Below are 15278 nucleotides of genomic sequence, written 5' to 3'. Positions count from 1 at the left end.
GTAAGATTGCTTGGGTCATTATTAATTATGCAGAGTCTCCATCTTCTCCTGTCAGAACACAGGAGTTAAATAAACACAAATGGATCAAACTGCTGTGCAATTGAAACTTTATGTTAATATAGCAAAATGCACGGCAGGAGGTGGCAGTTTCATTAATCTCTGGTGGATGGAAGTATGAGGGGACTTAAAGAAACGTTTGTTTCTTTTCACCAGGTAGTGAAATTGGAAGTGATATGTACACTTGTTTTAAAGGATGGTGCTTGGCTTGAAGAGTCTACACTCCAATTTGACAAATAATTTAAGAGAAATGACATGAGAGGGATAAGAGACCTTGTGTCACACTGCTGGGCAAGAGCGAGCAATCCACTTTCCATTGCTTTTGTTAAAAATTGGAGTTCAGACCTCATTTCACACAGGAATACAGATTTCTAGGAAATGAAAAGGCACTTGGTGAGAGGGACCCCCAAATTGCCCAGAGTTTAGTGGGAGAAAGTCACTCTGAGTGTAGTAGCCTTGTGTTCAAGTGTCTGCTCAGCCAGATTTAGAGCAAGGGTGTGTGCTTCAGGTTTTCTTATCCATCAAAGTGCCTTAAACACCAAATTGCTGACTCTTCGGAGAACGGCTGTTTCTGCCTGATGTGAAATTCTCTCCTGGTTATAGGATGGCAGAAAGTCAACAGTTTCCTGATGGCTAACTGTTCAGTGCATAGCACAAAAGGAACATAAATGAAGATAAATCAAGTCCAAGATAGCAGCAGTGGCTTTCCAAGCAGCTGCTCCCTGAACAGGCACATGAGAAACAAAGAGAAAGGACACTATTTCCTTACATCTATGAGCTGCTTTCTCTGCAGCCTTATATACGATGGTGAGCACTGTTCTACCCTATTTATCTACTTCAGCTTGTGGCAACACACACTTTGCCTCTGCTGCCAAGCAGGCTGGGTGTCAAATCAGTACAGATGTGCATAATTCAAGCTGGCACAGAAACTGATGGGTTTTGCATTGGACATGTTTATTTTCTTCTTGCAAGGCTTAAGCATGTCATTTGCTGTCACACATGCCCTTGTGAAATCTTGGCAAGAAATCAATTTGATTTTCAATGTCAAGCAGCTTTCTTTAATGTCTCTAGATAAGGTTTGTGTGTATTCTGTGCTGGAGGAGTTATGTATGTACCACCTGGGGTCAACAGCAGAAAGCTCTCTGTGAAATCCTCATGCACAAAATTTCAAACAAATCTCTGCAGAGATGTTGCTTCTTTTCCATCTCTTTCCCAAATGGACATTTTCACTCCCACCTCCCAAAATACATTAAAGGACTCAACAAAATACGTTAAGGACACTTCCATCCCTGGCAGTGTTCAAGGCCAGGTTGAAGTGACCACACCAAAAGAAATGCCCAAACAAAAGCAGATACAGAGAAATTGTGCAGTGTGAAGTCATCTGGCTGTCAATTGTAACTGTAGGAAAACTTGCAGAAGATCTCCCAAAACAAAAGACTTTCACATTCCAGTGTCATCACAGTAGCTGTGAATTTACAAATGCTATTCCCAGGATTCCTGTTGACATCCTGGTGTTTTCAGCTGCGTCTCTTCCGAGGACTTTAATCCCTGTTCAGCCCATGTTGTGTTGTGTGATCCTGCTAGATCTCACAAGCTGAGGAGTGCCAGGGGAGGTGACTATTTGCATTGAAGATCTCCGAGGTACTCTGTCATCGTTCTTACCATCTAGAAAATGAGTCCCCTCTGAGTTGGTGCTTTATTCTGTTCAAAGACATGCTCTGTGTTTTAATACAGACAAATTGCTGGGACGTGTATCCCATGACTTTATATAAGCAGCAGCTCATGGCTGTTCTGGAAGTCGGTTCTGTTGTCCTGAGTAGTCTCTAATAAGAGCAATTACATTTTATTTCCTTCGAAAATGTGCAGTAACTTGCCTCATGTGCTTGTGTCTTTCCACCTTATGTTGGTGCTAGGATTTTGCTTATTCTATTGCTTTCTCACTGGGGGGTGAAGTAATTCCTCTATGAATTTGTTATGCTTCAGGATTAATAGAGACTAACTGAATCCAGTGCAGAACAAATACAGAATTGTCTTTAGAAGAGTGTGAATCTGTTCCACCACATGATGTACCATTTTTTTCTCATTCTATTTCATTTTGCCCTTTCCTTCAACAAAGTAGTTCCAAGCTGTTGCTATTTATAAATTAACTGCACATATATTGGGTGTCAGACTGTAATGCTTGATAGAGGCTCCCCTGGGAGGCCCAGCACGGAGGTTACCCTTGTACATGGTCTCGCACCAGGAGAGGCTTGAGGCAGCACAGAAAAGCTGCCTGGGAAACTGTCTTAAGCATAAGCAGATGGCACCAAAATCTGATAGCACTTCCCGAGTGTGAAATTCATTAACTCCCCTCCCCACTCCCCGAATTAATATCTTTTAAGCCAAGTAGTATAGAATTTCTGGTCTAAGTTTTGTGTTTGAATAGTTTTGCTCTGGGGAGCTGCTTCTCAGCCTGAAAAGCAGCCTAATGAGTCTAATGACTGCAGAGACAACGTCTCCCTAAATAAGTTTTAAGCACTTGTAACTCTCACCAGCTCTTGCAGGGAAACCCCAGATCTACGGACTCACTAGGTCTTGGCAAGCAGCTGCAAACTAAGGGGGAGAAAAGACTTTGAAGTTCAAATGTGGTTCAGTTTTTCCCTAGGTCTGTCATTTCCGTATGTATTATAGGCAGTTCTGAATGTTTGTCTAAGTTACATCAGAGTATTTTATTCCTGATTGGTTTTGGTTTGACATGTGAGTGCATATGAAAGCTAATGCAATTTCTGTGTCCTAATCCTTTCATATCAAAGAGGTTTGAGGAGCCAGTGGCTCAGGATTGGGGCTTTGCTGGGTGTTCACAGGAGGAACTCAGGACAAGCACATAGCAGGTGGCTGTTGCATTTCCTGCCAAGTCATAGAATCACAGACTGGATTGGGTTGCAGGGACCTTAAAGCTCATCCTGTTCCAACCCCTGCCACAGGAACATCTTCCACTAGAGCAGCTTGCTCCAAGCCCCATCCCACCTGGCCTTGAACACTACCAGGGATGGGGCAGCCATAACTTCTCTGGGCACCCTGTGCCAGGGCATAACCACCTTTACAGGGAAGAGCTTCTTCCTGATGTCATCCCCCCTTTGTCCTATCCCTACCTGCCCTTGTAAAAAGGTCCCTTTCCAGGTCAGCAGCATCAGCCGTGCATGGCTCTGCGTGAGCAAATAAACTCCTCAACATCTGATGCCAATTCCCATTTGACAGGGCATGCTGCAGGAGCAAGGACACTTCTGTGCCAGCTCTGTGCTTTTGCTGTTTACTGCCTCCCTGCCAGTTCAGGTCCCCTGGACCAAGCCATGACGGGCAGGGTTAGAGCCAGGTTCTGACTGCAGGTTATCAAGCACCTCTGCTGTTCTCCAGAACCACCTGAGTGATTCCCACTGCTTGGTGCAAACCAGTTTGTATTACCCAGAAAATGCTTTTGTACTGTCTTGCTGATAGGAGATAGACAGGTTATCATAACCTTCATAAACGTGGAGTATTTTAAGCTAAGGGGAGCTGTTCAAGTAATATAAAAAAAAAAAAAAAGAGGCAACAAAATGTGATTTATAATACAGGAAGATTGTTGATGTATTCAACAGGAAAGCCAGCAAATTCATAGAATCATAGAATCATAGAACAGTTAGGGTTGGAAAGGACCTCAAGATCATCTAGTTCCAACCCCCCTGCCGCAGGCAGGGACACCTCACACTAAACCATCCCACCCAAGGCTTCATCCAACCTGGCCTTGAACACTGCCAGGGATGGAGCACTCACAACCCCCCTGGGCAACGCATTCCAGTGCCTCAGCACCCTAACAGGAAAGAATTTCCTCCTTAGATCCAATCTCAACTTCCCCTGTTTAAGTTTTAACCCGTTACCCCTTGTCCTGTCACTACAGTCCCTGACAAAGAGTCCCTCCCCAGCATCCCTATAGGCCCCCTTCAGGTACTGGAAGGCTGCTATGAGGTCTCCATGCAGCCTTCTGTTCTCCAGGCTGAACAGCCCCAACTTCCTCAGCCTGTCTTCATACGGGAGGTGCTCCAGCCCCTGCTCATCCTCGTGGCCTCCTCTGGACTTGTTCCAGCAGTTCCATGTCCTTTTTATGTTGAGGACACCAGAACTGCACACAATGCTCCAGGTGAGGTCTCACAAGAGCAGAGTAGAGGGGCAGGGTCACGTCTTTTGACCTGCTGGTCACGCTCCTTTGGATGCAGCCCAGGATACGGTTGGTTTCTGGGCTGCGAGCGCACACTGAAGCCGGCCCATGTTCATTTTCTCATCGACCAGCACCCCCAAGTCCTTCTCTTTAGGGTCGCTCTGAATCTCTTCTTTGCCCAATCTGTAGCCGTGCCTGGGATTGCTCCGACCCAGGTGTAGGACCTTGCACTTGTCGTGGTTGAACTTCATAAGGTTGGCATCAGCCCACCTCACAAGCGTGTCAAGGTCCCTCTGGATGGCATCCCTTCCCTCCAGCGGATCAACCGAGCCACACAGCTTGGTGTCATCGGCAAACTTGCTGAGGGCGCACTCAATCCCACTGTCCATGTCAGCGATGAAGATGTTAAACAAGACCGGTCCCAACACCGATCCCTGAGGAACACCACTCGTTACCGGTCTCCAGCTGGACATTGAGCCATTGACCACAACTCTTTGTGTGCAGCCATCCAGCCAGTTCTTTATCCACCAAGTGGTCCATCCATCAAATTGATCTCTCTCCAATTTAGAGAGAAGGATGTTGTGCGGGACAGTGTCAAACGCTTTGTCCAAGTCCAGGTAGATGACATCAACTGCTTTACCCTTGTCCATCAATTCTGTAGCCCCATCATAGAAGGCCACCAGATTGGTCAGGCAGGATTTCCCCTTAGTGAAGCCATGCTGGCTGTCACCAATCACCTTGTTGTTTTTCATGTAGCTTAGCTTCTTTCATCAGAAAAATAAGAACAGGAAAGTGGCTTTTGCTTGTTTCTGTTTCCCAGTGGGTAACCTCATTCTTGTTGAAGAATTCAAGGATTCTCTTTATTTCTACTTGTACTGCTCAAGTATTATAAATATCAACAGCAGCTGAAGAGGAATTACAGAATCCAAGAAAAACTTGCTCTAATAAGACACGACAAGCTTTCCTTCATGGTTATGACCAAATCCTAGAGATGTTTCTTTTGTCCCTTAGAGACAGATTTACTCATAGTCTGGGAAGATATGGGTAGCTAGAAAGCTTTGAGTAAAGATGTGTTAGATCAGTTTATTTCCCCATGGCACTGCCCTTGTTCCCCTTGAGCTCTAGCTGACATTAGCAGGTTTTTTGCAAGAATATGAATAGAATAAAATAATCAGGGTTTGCCTCCTGCTTTTTTATTCCATGCATTCAGACCCAAGTGAAAGTACACAGGAACAAATGAGATTCTCACTGCTGGCTTTAGTGGCTTTGGATCTTTCTTCATGTAGGAATTCCTGTATTCCTGACAGGTGCAGAAAAAGTACTGGAGCTTCTTGATTCTTGTTACAGCTAAACTTTGTGAGCAACTAAACTTTCAGATAATTAAATCTGTAATCCCCATCTTATATTGGGCTTTACAAGTCCTGTTTAACTGAGGTTGTGTGTCAGGTCACAGGTTTATGGTGAAGAGAAACTGCAGGGTGGGGGAACGTTTGTCCTCGTGTGCCACGGCTGTGCAGATCCTCGTTGTACCAATGCCATTCAATAATAACTGTAATGTGCAAGGCATCTGCTGGGGTTTCTGTGAGGGTGTACAGTTAATGAGTCTTGCATGGATTCAGTTGTTATTGAGCATTAATTACAGACAATTACACAAAGCCATTAAAAGGAGAAACAACAAATTGCAGAAGATCTTGGCTGTCAGTGTCCCATCAGCCATGGATTTGGCCTTTTCTGGACAGCCACATACTATCCTTACCTTTGCAGGGATCTGTGGGTGTTGGTGGCTCTCCTTTTGAATTAATAATACTTTCCAGTCTACAAAGATGCTTACCTGAAAAGGTTTGACTCAGCAGAATACTTGTCACCTCTCTTTATACAAGTGCTTCATTCATCTCCTGCCTAAACGCTTTGCTTCAGTTGCTGTGAAGAACCTAAAGTGTCTTCCTCGTCACAGGAGATACATCAAGCACCAGTAACTGAATTGCATGGGACAAAGCTATGCAGCAAACTGGCTTCGGAGGCAAAGCTGGGAAGGGAAACCAGTGGTGGTATCTCAGTCTTGCTAAATACTGGCAAAACTAGATGTCAAGTGTAGTCACAACATAAAAGCAGCAAATACTGTAGGCAAAAATAGAGCAGAATTAAGGGGGCTGTGCTAGGACATTGGTGCATGTCTTTACTGCTAAATACTCCATGTTGAGCATCTGGAGGCGAGCACCATGAGATGGCCTGGCCCTGGAGTGGACTCATCGATGCCCTGTGTCACCAATTCTGGTTGTACACTGAATTCTAGACTGGGAGAGTGCTGTCTTTCATCATGAGAGCAGAACCAGCATTCAGATTGTGACAAACCCTCTAACTCATTTTATTTTACAATTAATTTCCAGTCAGGGTGGTAATTTCTACTGCACTCTTAATGATCAGAAATATTTGGCAGATTAACATCGTTTAGCTTTCATCTTCTCAAGGGAGATAAGAGGAAGGATTAAAGGGAAGGAAATTCTTGCTAAATGCTGTTAAGACAGTGCGTACAGAGTCTAGAGACATGAAATCAAGTGAGTGAAAACAAAGGAAAAGTTCAGGAGCTCTTGCCACTGCCGGTGGGATTTACCCTTTATTTACTGCTGACAGTCCATCTGTCAGCTCCCAAGCAATACTGAAAGGAGACTACACCTGTCAACACGTCTGGGAGGCAGAGATGGAGCAGATGTTGGAATTTGCACCACTGAAGCTAAAATTTATCATATCTAGCATAAAGCCGCTAATGGAGGTGAAAATGGTCCCTCTTTAGTTCAGTGCTTGATCCTTTCCTTTTTTTCTCTCTTTTCTCTCTACTTCCCTGAGTGCATTTTCCCTGCCCAGCTTTGGCAGAAAGGAGTAAGTCACTGAAGAAATTTAATTTCACTAGTATTCAATCAAAGCAGAATAATGTGTTTAATATCTGTGCAGCATCAGGGAGGTGGAAGATTCATGCACTCAGAGGAGGCGAGGGAAAGAGATGCATTAATGGCAGTGCCTTGGTTCACTGCAGTATAAATTCACCCTCACACACATGAAATACATTAAGGAGAGCTACAATGCAAATCAACAGAGAGCAAGGAAGGCCCAAGTCAAAGGAAGAACAGTATCATGTGCTATTATGTTATTACCACTATATATTCTGATATGTGTTATTAATGACAAATAAATGCAAGCACTAAATAGGAGGGATTGGCTAATAACCTAGTTTTCCACTTAGCATATTCTATCTCCAGGGCACTTAACAGATATTAACAGGGTAATCCCCACAATTTCCTGAGGGGTGCCATGTATAAGTGCTGTTATTCCTGATCTGCTGCTGGGGAAACTGTGCTTGGTTTATGTGCCAGCCATGACATTAGGAGCCAGCCTACTTAGACCTACCTAGCCCATCAGGTTCCTCTCATCCCTCTCTCCCCAGACTGACTGCTGGGTTGGTATTTGTGCAGAGGAAGGATTGCAACAGAAGCTGTTAGAAGCCAAAACTGGGTGTGAAACTTCGTGCTCGCTGTACACATACACCACCATGATTGTTGTGACTCTCAAAGAGACGTGAGCAGAGCGTTTTAATGACAGATGTAAGTTGAATTTGCATGAACTCTTTGGGAATCCATAACATTTAAGAGCGGATGTCAATGGAATTGAGTGCAGCCATTGTGTAATAGCCCCTTACTGCTAGAAAAACTGCAAGCAAAGCCGAGGCATGTGGGTTTTGTTATAAAACAGAAGCTATTGATCCTGTAGCAGCATCTCGCTCCATAGGCACTATTCCTATTCCATCAAATGACTGATGTAGTTTTAATCACTTTGTCTGATAGCGTCTGGTGCAAGAAAAATGATATTCTTGATTTTACTCTTCCATATGGATTGCAGAGTCCTTACGGGCTTTCCAAGAGTCTCAGGCTAAACAACTGCCGAGTGGGAACCAGCTTATGTGTCACATGCTGTCTGCTGTTAAGTACAGGCACACACACATCACTCTCCTCCAGTTAAACTGAGTAGAAGGTATAAGGATATATAGCCATATTTAAAGTGGAATACTTCTGCTGTCACACAGAAATGTGTATTTATGCCTGAGTGTTCCTTTACTGGGGACATTCTCAAAAATCACTATGAATTTCAGCTTGTGGGCAAGTTACGTGCATTTAAAAGCTATCTATCACTGCAAACAGATTCAATAGTCATCATTGTAACTGCCTTTCACAAATTCCATTTTCACAACAGCAAATGATTTGTTCAATAGTAAAATTATTTTTATCAGTTGTAACCTGACATTTCAAGACAGTTACTGATTTGCCCTATCAATATGATCAGCAGCATTGAAGTTAACTGGGATTTACATTTCTAACTTAATTATGAGCTTACTCAATTTTATTCAAATCCTCAGTTAAGAAATAAATGACTTTGGATACCACCAAACAGCATCTCAGTGATGCTGCTGAGTTGTAGTCTGGTCCACAAGGAAGACTTGAGAAAACAAAGGGGTTGATGCTCCTGGGAGGTACCTGCTCTGGATGAGAGTAAATCACATGTGATGTGTCAGTTGCTTCGATACTTTTAAGGATTTTACCTCACATCTTTTCCCTCTGGGTCAGGGTGGGATCATTCCCTCTGGTGGCCTGTTCGTGACTTTAGTGAGTACAGTCTAAGCCAGGTCCTGATTGTGTGTGAATTCTTTTCACGTGTTTCACATCTTCTCTGTCCCACCTGCTGCAGCTCTGTCCTCCTCTACCATGTGGGAAAGCTACACTGACATGCCCCATTCATTTAAATCAAACTTCTTTTCTTCAGCAGTAACAGGATAATGGCCATTTTCTATTTCCCCCAAAGACAAGGAAGAGTATTAGACCTTTTTCCTAAGATAATCAGCAGTTATTACTTCATCACTGTTCTACCAGTAAAAATGATCTGATCCCTTGCCCTCATCACAGGTAGCTTCTGGTTCTGTTGGTTAGCCTTGTGCGTGGTACAGGAGATGAGCAGCCTTTTATCTGAGAATTCATTTGCACCATGAGCTGCAGAATTCTGTGATTCCTCCAGCTCTGGGACATCAGGTCAGAGCCCTCTGCTCCAGCAAACCCAGCTGTGTCACACAGCCCTTTTACATGGGAAAAGAGGTTGCTGGTATTACAGTGTCTATACGGTAATGGCTTAACCAAAAATAATGGGGTTTAGGGTAAGGGGGCATGGTTCTGGATGTGCTCAGTACTGGGGATGAAATAATGTCTAAAGAAAGCCAAAGGAAGAGCTTCTGATAATTTTAATAGATCTAGATATTAGGTAGAAGTTCTTCCCTGTGAGGGTGCTGAGGCGCTGGCACAGGGTGCCCAGAGAAGCTGTGGCTGCCCCATGTTCAAGGGGCACTGTGCTGCAGTGTTCAAGGCCAGGTTGGACAGGGCTTGGAGCAAGCTGCTCTAGTGGAAGGTGTCCCTGCCTGTGGCAGGGGTTAGGACTGGATGAGCTTTAAGGTCTCTTCCAACCCAAACCAGGCTGGGATTCTGTGATTCTGTGGCAGGCTTTTAATCTGTCATTAATTTCACACTTCAGCACATACGGATCTTTATGATCTGCACCCCCAAATCTCTAAGGAAAAGCCACAGCAGCATCATGCCACCCTGCAAAGCCCATCTGCCTTCCGGTTCTTGGGCCGTTGCTTTGTGCCAGGACTGGAATTCCTCCATGCTCAGTGCTCGTACATGAATGCCCATCACAGGGAGTTGTAGCGTGGCCTTTCTGCCGGTTTTGTTGGCTGCAGAACAAAAAACAGAAAGAAAGCAGAGCTCCAAATGTAGCACTTAACTAGTGCCATTCCCATTTGAGCACTGTGTGTGGATGGAAATGGTGTCATTTAACCATTTAAAAGGCAGTGTTGGTTCTTGGACTGTGCTGGGAAAAAGGAAGTGGGAATGATGATTGGAAAAGACAACCACAGCAAGTGAACTGTGACTGTAGCTTGCTTCTTGAATGGAAGTGTTTAGAAGGTGATGCTGGAACATGAAAATCAATTAACTCAAGGAGAAATCATGTTCTTCACCTCCTTCCATGTTTCCTGGCATCCTGGTAGGCTTAACATCTGGGTGTCCTCAAGACATTTGATGCATTTCATTCATCGTACATGACATTTGCATAATGTGAACATCATACTTTATGCAGATGCATCTTGAATATTTCACAAATTATGATTGCTATTTAAATTCCCCATAAATAAACCCCAGAGGGACTTGCCCACTTCTGTGTGTGTGAAAATGCAAGGTCCAAAGTGACTCGTTACTTGCACTGGCACACTATAAATTCCCTTCATATCACAAGAAAATACAGTGTCTTTCATTTTATTTTCCTTCTAAAGCCATTAAAATTCTATTAGCTGTTTGTGAATATTATTTCATGCCATCTGCATTTACTCCTAAGTTGTGATAGCGACAGCTGCAATAATTTGTATGCATTTTCTGTGTACAGTTAGTTATTGAGTAACAGAACCTTCCTCCTGCCTTGCTATAGAAGATAGAGCCAAATACAGAGATGGTTTGTTTGTAAATCCAAATCCCCAAAGTATTATTTTATTTATCAGGACAACAGAAGGGAAAATGGAGGCTGAGGCAAGGGAAAATGTTTAATGTTATGTGACAAAGAGTAGCATTTCTCTTTTCACTTATTCATTTGTCTCTCAGTCACAGTTTGGAGTTGAAATGAAAGTGGACAGTGTAAGAACAGACACGTTTTATTCTGTCATGTTTTCACTTGTGAAAGGCTGAAAGCTTCTATTGTGTAAAATAGATATATATTTAATTGACTACCATTTACATATTGTAGAGTTGCAGAGGAGGAACTTGGGCAACAAGATGCGATCCCCATGTCAGCATCTGCTGTGAAGTCACCTCAATTTCCATTAGCAGAGGATGTAGCCAGTAATCCTGAGCCAAATTAAATGTCTCAGGATTACAGAGCAATGAACTTGAAGAGCAACAGGTCAGCTGATAGAGCAGGGCCTCTGGTGTGGGTGGCTGAACAGCCAAATACTCTTTTACTTGATACTTCATGAGTATTCTTCATTGGTAGTTCCCCATTGTGCAGATGACAGTGTAAATCCATGCATCATTTTGGTCATACATGAGCAATGCTTTGGATCCTTCCTTAGGAATTGTGTGAAAAGTCATCCTAGCGTAAGTGTCTTCCAAGGACAGGTGTTTATGCCCAGGTCTGCTTGATTTTGTCAGCACAGAGGAAGAAGAATGCCAAAATATTTTTTCAGGTTGATGCATTGAGAAAAGTGTGTCCCTCTCTTTTATGCTCACATAAAGTTTGGCTTGAAAATACACAGGTGATAAATGCCTCAATATTTAACCATGATTTACCTGTAGTGAGAAAAGGAAAAATTATGCAAATAGGACCTGAATCAGAGCAATGAGCCCTTTATATTCTCCAGAAAATGTCAACATGTAATGTTTTATGAATTGCTCACTTTCCTTTGAAAATAAAACACTTCTCCTTTTAGATGTGCTAGATTATGCCTGAACATAAATTACAGAGGAATGGCAGCCAGATGAATATGGTCCCTGAATGGTATGAATTCAGAAAGAAATGTGATCTGTAGTTAGAAGAACCTCCTGGTTTTCTGACTCCCTCCAGATCCCAGTCCCTGACTCATCTCAGTCCTCCTTGGACAGGAGCTGTTCAGTCAGTGGCAAGCGTAGGACTAATGGAAGGAGAGAAAATAAAACTGCATGGATCTGTTTTCAAATGGTATTGCAGTCAAGAGAAAAGATCTGAAAACAGCAAAGTCCCCGGAATGAAAGTCCTATTTATTTGTGCATAGATAAAACCCATCTTTCCAAAGCTGAAAAACAATGTCATGCAGAATTTCCACTTCTCTCATCTCTAGTGTTTGTTCTGGTCCTCACGGTCCTCAGAAGGGGCTCAAACATCAGAGAAAACCAAATTTCAACACATCACTTAGAATAATCCTGAGTGAGTTATCAATTGAAACACCCAGTTCCTATTAGCACTTTTCATCAGCTCTTCTGGAAAGCTTTGATGGGGTTCTGGCCATTTTCACCAAGAAAAGCAAGTTTGTGTCACATACAGTGATTCACTGTTCCTCCTTCTGATAAACTGCTTGCTTCTTACATGGAGCATTAAGAATTCCTGTTTAAGGACAAGGGAAATGAAAGAAACCCCAGCAAAATCAGGACCTATCCTGCAAGAAGCTGCTCAGTCTCAGGCAGCTCAGTCTCCCTTTACACTACATTGTAAGATCTTTAAGGAAGACACAGAAATGAAGAACTCCAGGAGACAGCTTTCCCAAGCTATGGAGGCTGCCTGTAGACTGGGCAATAACCTCCAAAAGCAGCTCCCTTTTCTGTCATCCTTTTCTTAGGAAGAGCTATTGTAAGATGAGAATGGGGGGCAGTTTCATACCACTTCTCCATGATTCTCTCACTTGGCCAAAAGTTGCTCTTAGCCTTAACCCGTATTTAGAAGTTTGAAAGCCTCCTATTTGGCCTTCGCTATTACAGCTTTTAAAGGCTACTTAGAGATAAAAATCAATGGGAAATCAGCACAGCTGATGCTGAGTGACTCAAAAAATGAAGTTGTTGATTGCAACCCTGAGACCTCTGGTGCAAAAATAACTCTGTAGCTCCTTCAAGACGAGTCTTGGTAAATCAAGTGGCAAAGAGAGATTGAGACCACATAGCTGGAGTTATTAGTAAAAACACATTTTAATTTATTAGTGTAATGACATGGAAAGTCCTTTAAGGGAAAGAAAATACCTTCTGCAGGGTAGGTGCCTGCCTGCATACCATGCAGCTTGGCAAAATGAAATTATTCTCTAGAGCTGATAGCCCTCAGACAAGAAAAGAAATGTCTCTAAATCTTGGAAACTGCTGTTCTTCAGCTTTACGGGTTCATTAGTGGGGTGATGGGCCCTGGAAGAGAAATTGCCTTTTGTGTGATTGCCATTAGAAGGTTTGTTGACAATGAGCCTTCTGACCTCAGCAGGCAGTGAGGCATCACGCTGCACCCTGTGTGTACAGGGTAATTATGGCTCTGATACCTTTTGGTCTAAGCCAGAATAAGAAAAAGTAAGTCCATCTAGTAGCCTTGAAGGTCACCAGTTTTTGCTGCCTTTGTGAGATGTCTTAGAGAGATTTTGTCACTGAGATGAAACTTGAAAGATGATTCTGTTCCATCTGTAATAAGAATGAACATCACAGAGAGGCTGCTATTTTCCACTTTTGATTGCTCATATTAGGTGGGGTGAGCTCAGAGTCAAAGATCAGAGGCTGGAGAAGGGCTTCTGGCATGTGTGAGCAGGGGTAGGAGGGGGACACGAACTGAGGAGGAGCCTAAAACTGAAGAGGGATTTCTGCCCATTTTCCTGGGACATGGACAGCTCCCATTTTAACCATTTTCCCCTTTTGTCAGGAGAGGAGAACATGTTACTGGGAGGTTTGCACCATCCAGATGTGTCAATAAACCAGTCTTAAGAGCCAAAAGCTCTTATTCTGAGCTCTCAGAGCTATATGACTTGCTGCAATCTCTTCCTATTATATTGGCTTTCCTCCCTGCCACAAACTGTTTGGTTCACAGAACTAAAATTACTTGGAGATACTGCAGAGAAATGAGGGTCTAATGATCTTCAATTTATTCTTGGTCCCAGTGGCAGTTTAGCCTTTATGACACAGAATATTTTTAATTAGTTTTTGAGTTTCTTCTTTGGAAGACCACAGGCTCCAGATGGTGGGTGATCTCATCACCTCTCCCTCATAGGGGCTTTGGCCTCTTTTGCTTGCCTCCAGCTCTCCCGTGTTCCAGCGCAGGGTGAAACAGCAAATTGGGAGGAAGGGATTAATGAGAAATGAAAAGCATCCAGTGGCAGAAATGGTAACAGGCTCTAAGCTTTCCCAAAGGGCCTGGATTAGGAAGAGGGCACTGTTATCAAGGAAGAAGAACCCAAACCAAACAAAAAAAGCACCAACAAAACCCCAAAAGCCCTCATAAAAAATAGTTTCTCATCTACAGAAGAGGAGAAAGGCCGGGACTGAATTAATGTGGATCACACAAATACATCATTGCCCTGAGTAAGCACTGTCATCCACTCCTGTGAGCACCCTTTCCAAGGACAGATTCATGGTCCTCAGAGAAATTAGACTCAGTTGTGGATGGAATCTAATTTCATCCCTTGTCATTAATGACAGCTGCAGTCCAGATTTGCTGTCCTACACCCCCCCCCCCCCCCCAGCCTGTTGTTACAGGTGGGAGAACAATGCTGCTGAACAGCTGATCATTCTGGTGAATTCACTCTTGATTTTCCATGAAAAATCCATGCTGGGTCAGGCAGGTTTAGGTGTTACCCTTCTCATGTACCTGCCTGCCGAGGTGGCAGTATCTGCTCTGCAGTGCTCGACTTAACATGTGTCAGCATCAATAAGGAGATGATAACAATTATCAGTTAGTACCAGCTTGCACAGATACAATCGGAAGCGAGTTTGTCATTTCCTAACAAACTTGCCGAGATGTACACTAGTAAGAATATAGTGATGCTCCCATGGTAAAACAAGTATCATTATCTTCACTGTATCCTTTTTGCCTAGGGATAGTTTGTGTTCAAAAGTAAACCTCTCAGCAACAAAGACAAGGCCACAGTGCTTAGTTCTCAGAAACAATGGTTGGGTCATAGAATCATGGAATGGTTTGGGTCGGAAGGGACCTTAAAGCTTATCCAGTTCCAGCTCCCTGCCACGGGCAGGGACACGTTACACTAAAGCAGGTTGCTCCAAGCCCCATCCAGCCTGGCCTTGAACACTGCCAGGGGTGGGGCAGCCACAGCTTCTCTGGGCACCCTGTGCCAGGGCATAACCACCTTTACAAGGAGGAACTTGTGCCTAAGAGCTCATCTCAGTCTCCCCTCTGGCAGGTTAAAGCCATTCCCCTTGGCCTGTCCCTACAGGCCCTTGTTCAAAGCCCCTGTCCAGGTTTCTTGTAGCCCCTGTAGGCACTGTGAGCTGCTTTAGGGTCTCCCCAGGGACTTTAT

The sequence above is a fragment of the Lathamus discolor genome, chromosome 19 (genome assembly GCF_037157495.1).
Source record: "Lathamus discolor isolate bLatDis1 chromosome 19, bLatDis1.hap1, whole genome shotgun sequence".
NCBI classification, from domain to species: domain Eukaryota; kingdom Metazoa; phylum Chordata; class Aves; order Psittaciformes; family Psittacidae; genus Lathamus; species Lathamus discolor.
Note: the sequence above shows the minus strand (reverse complement) of the source record.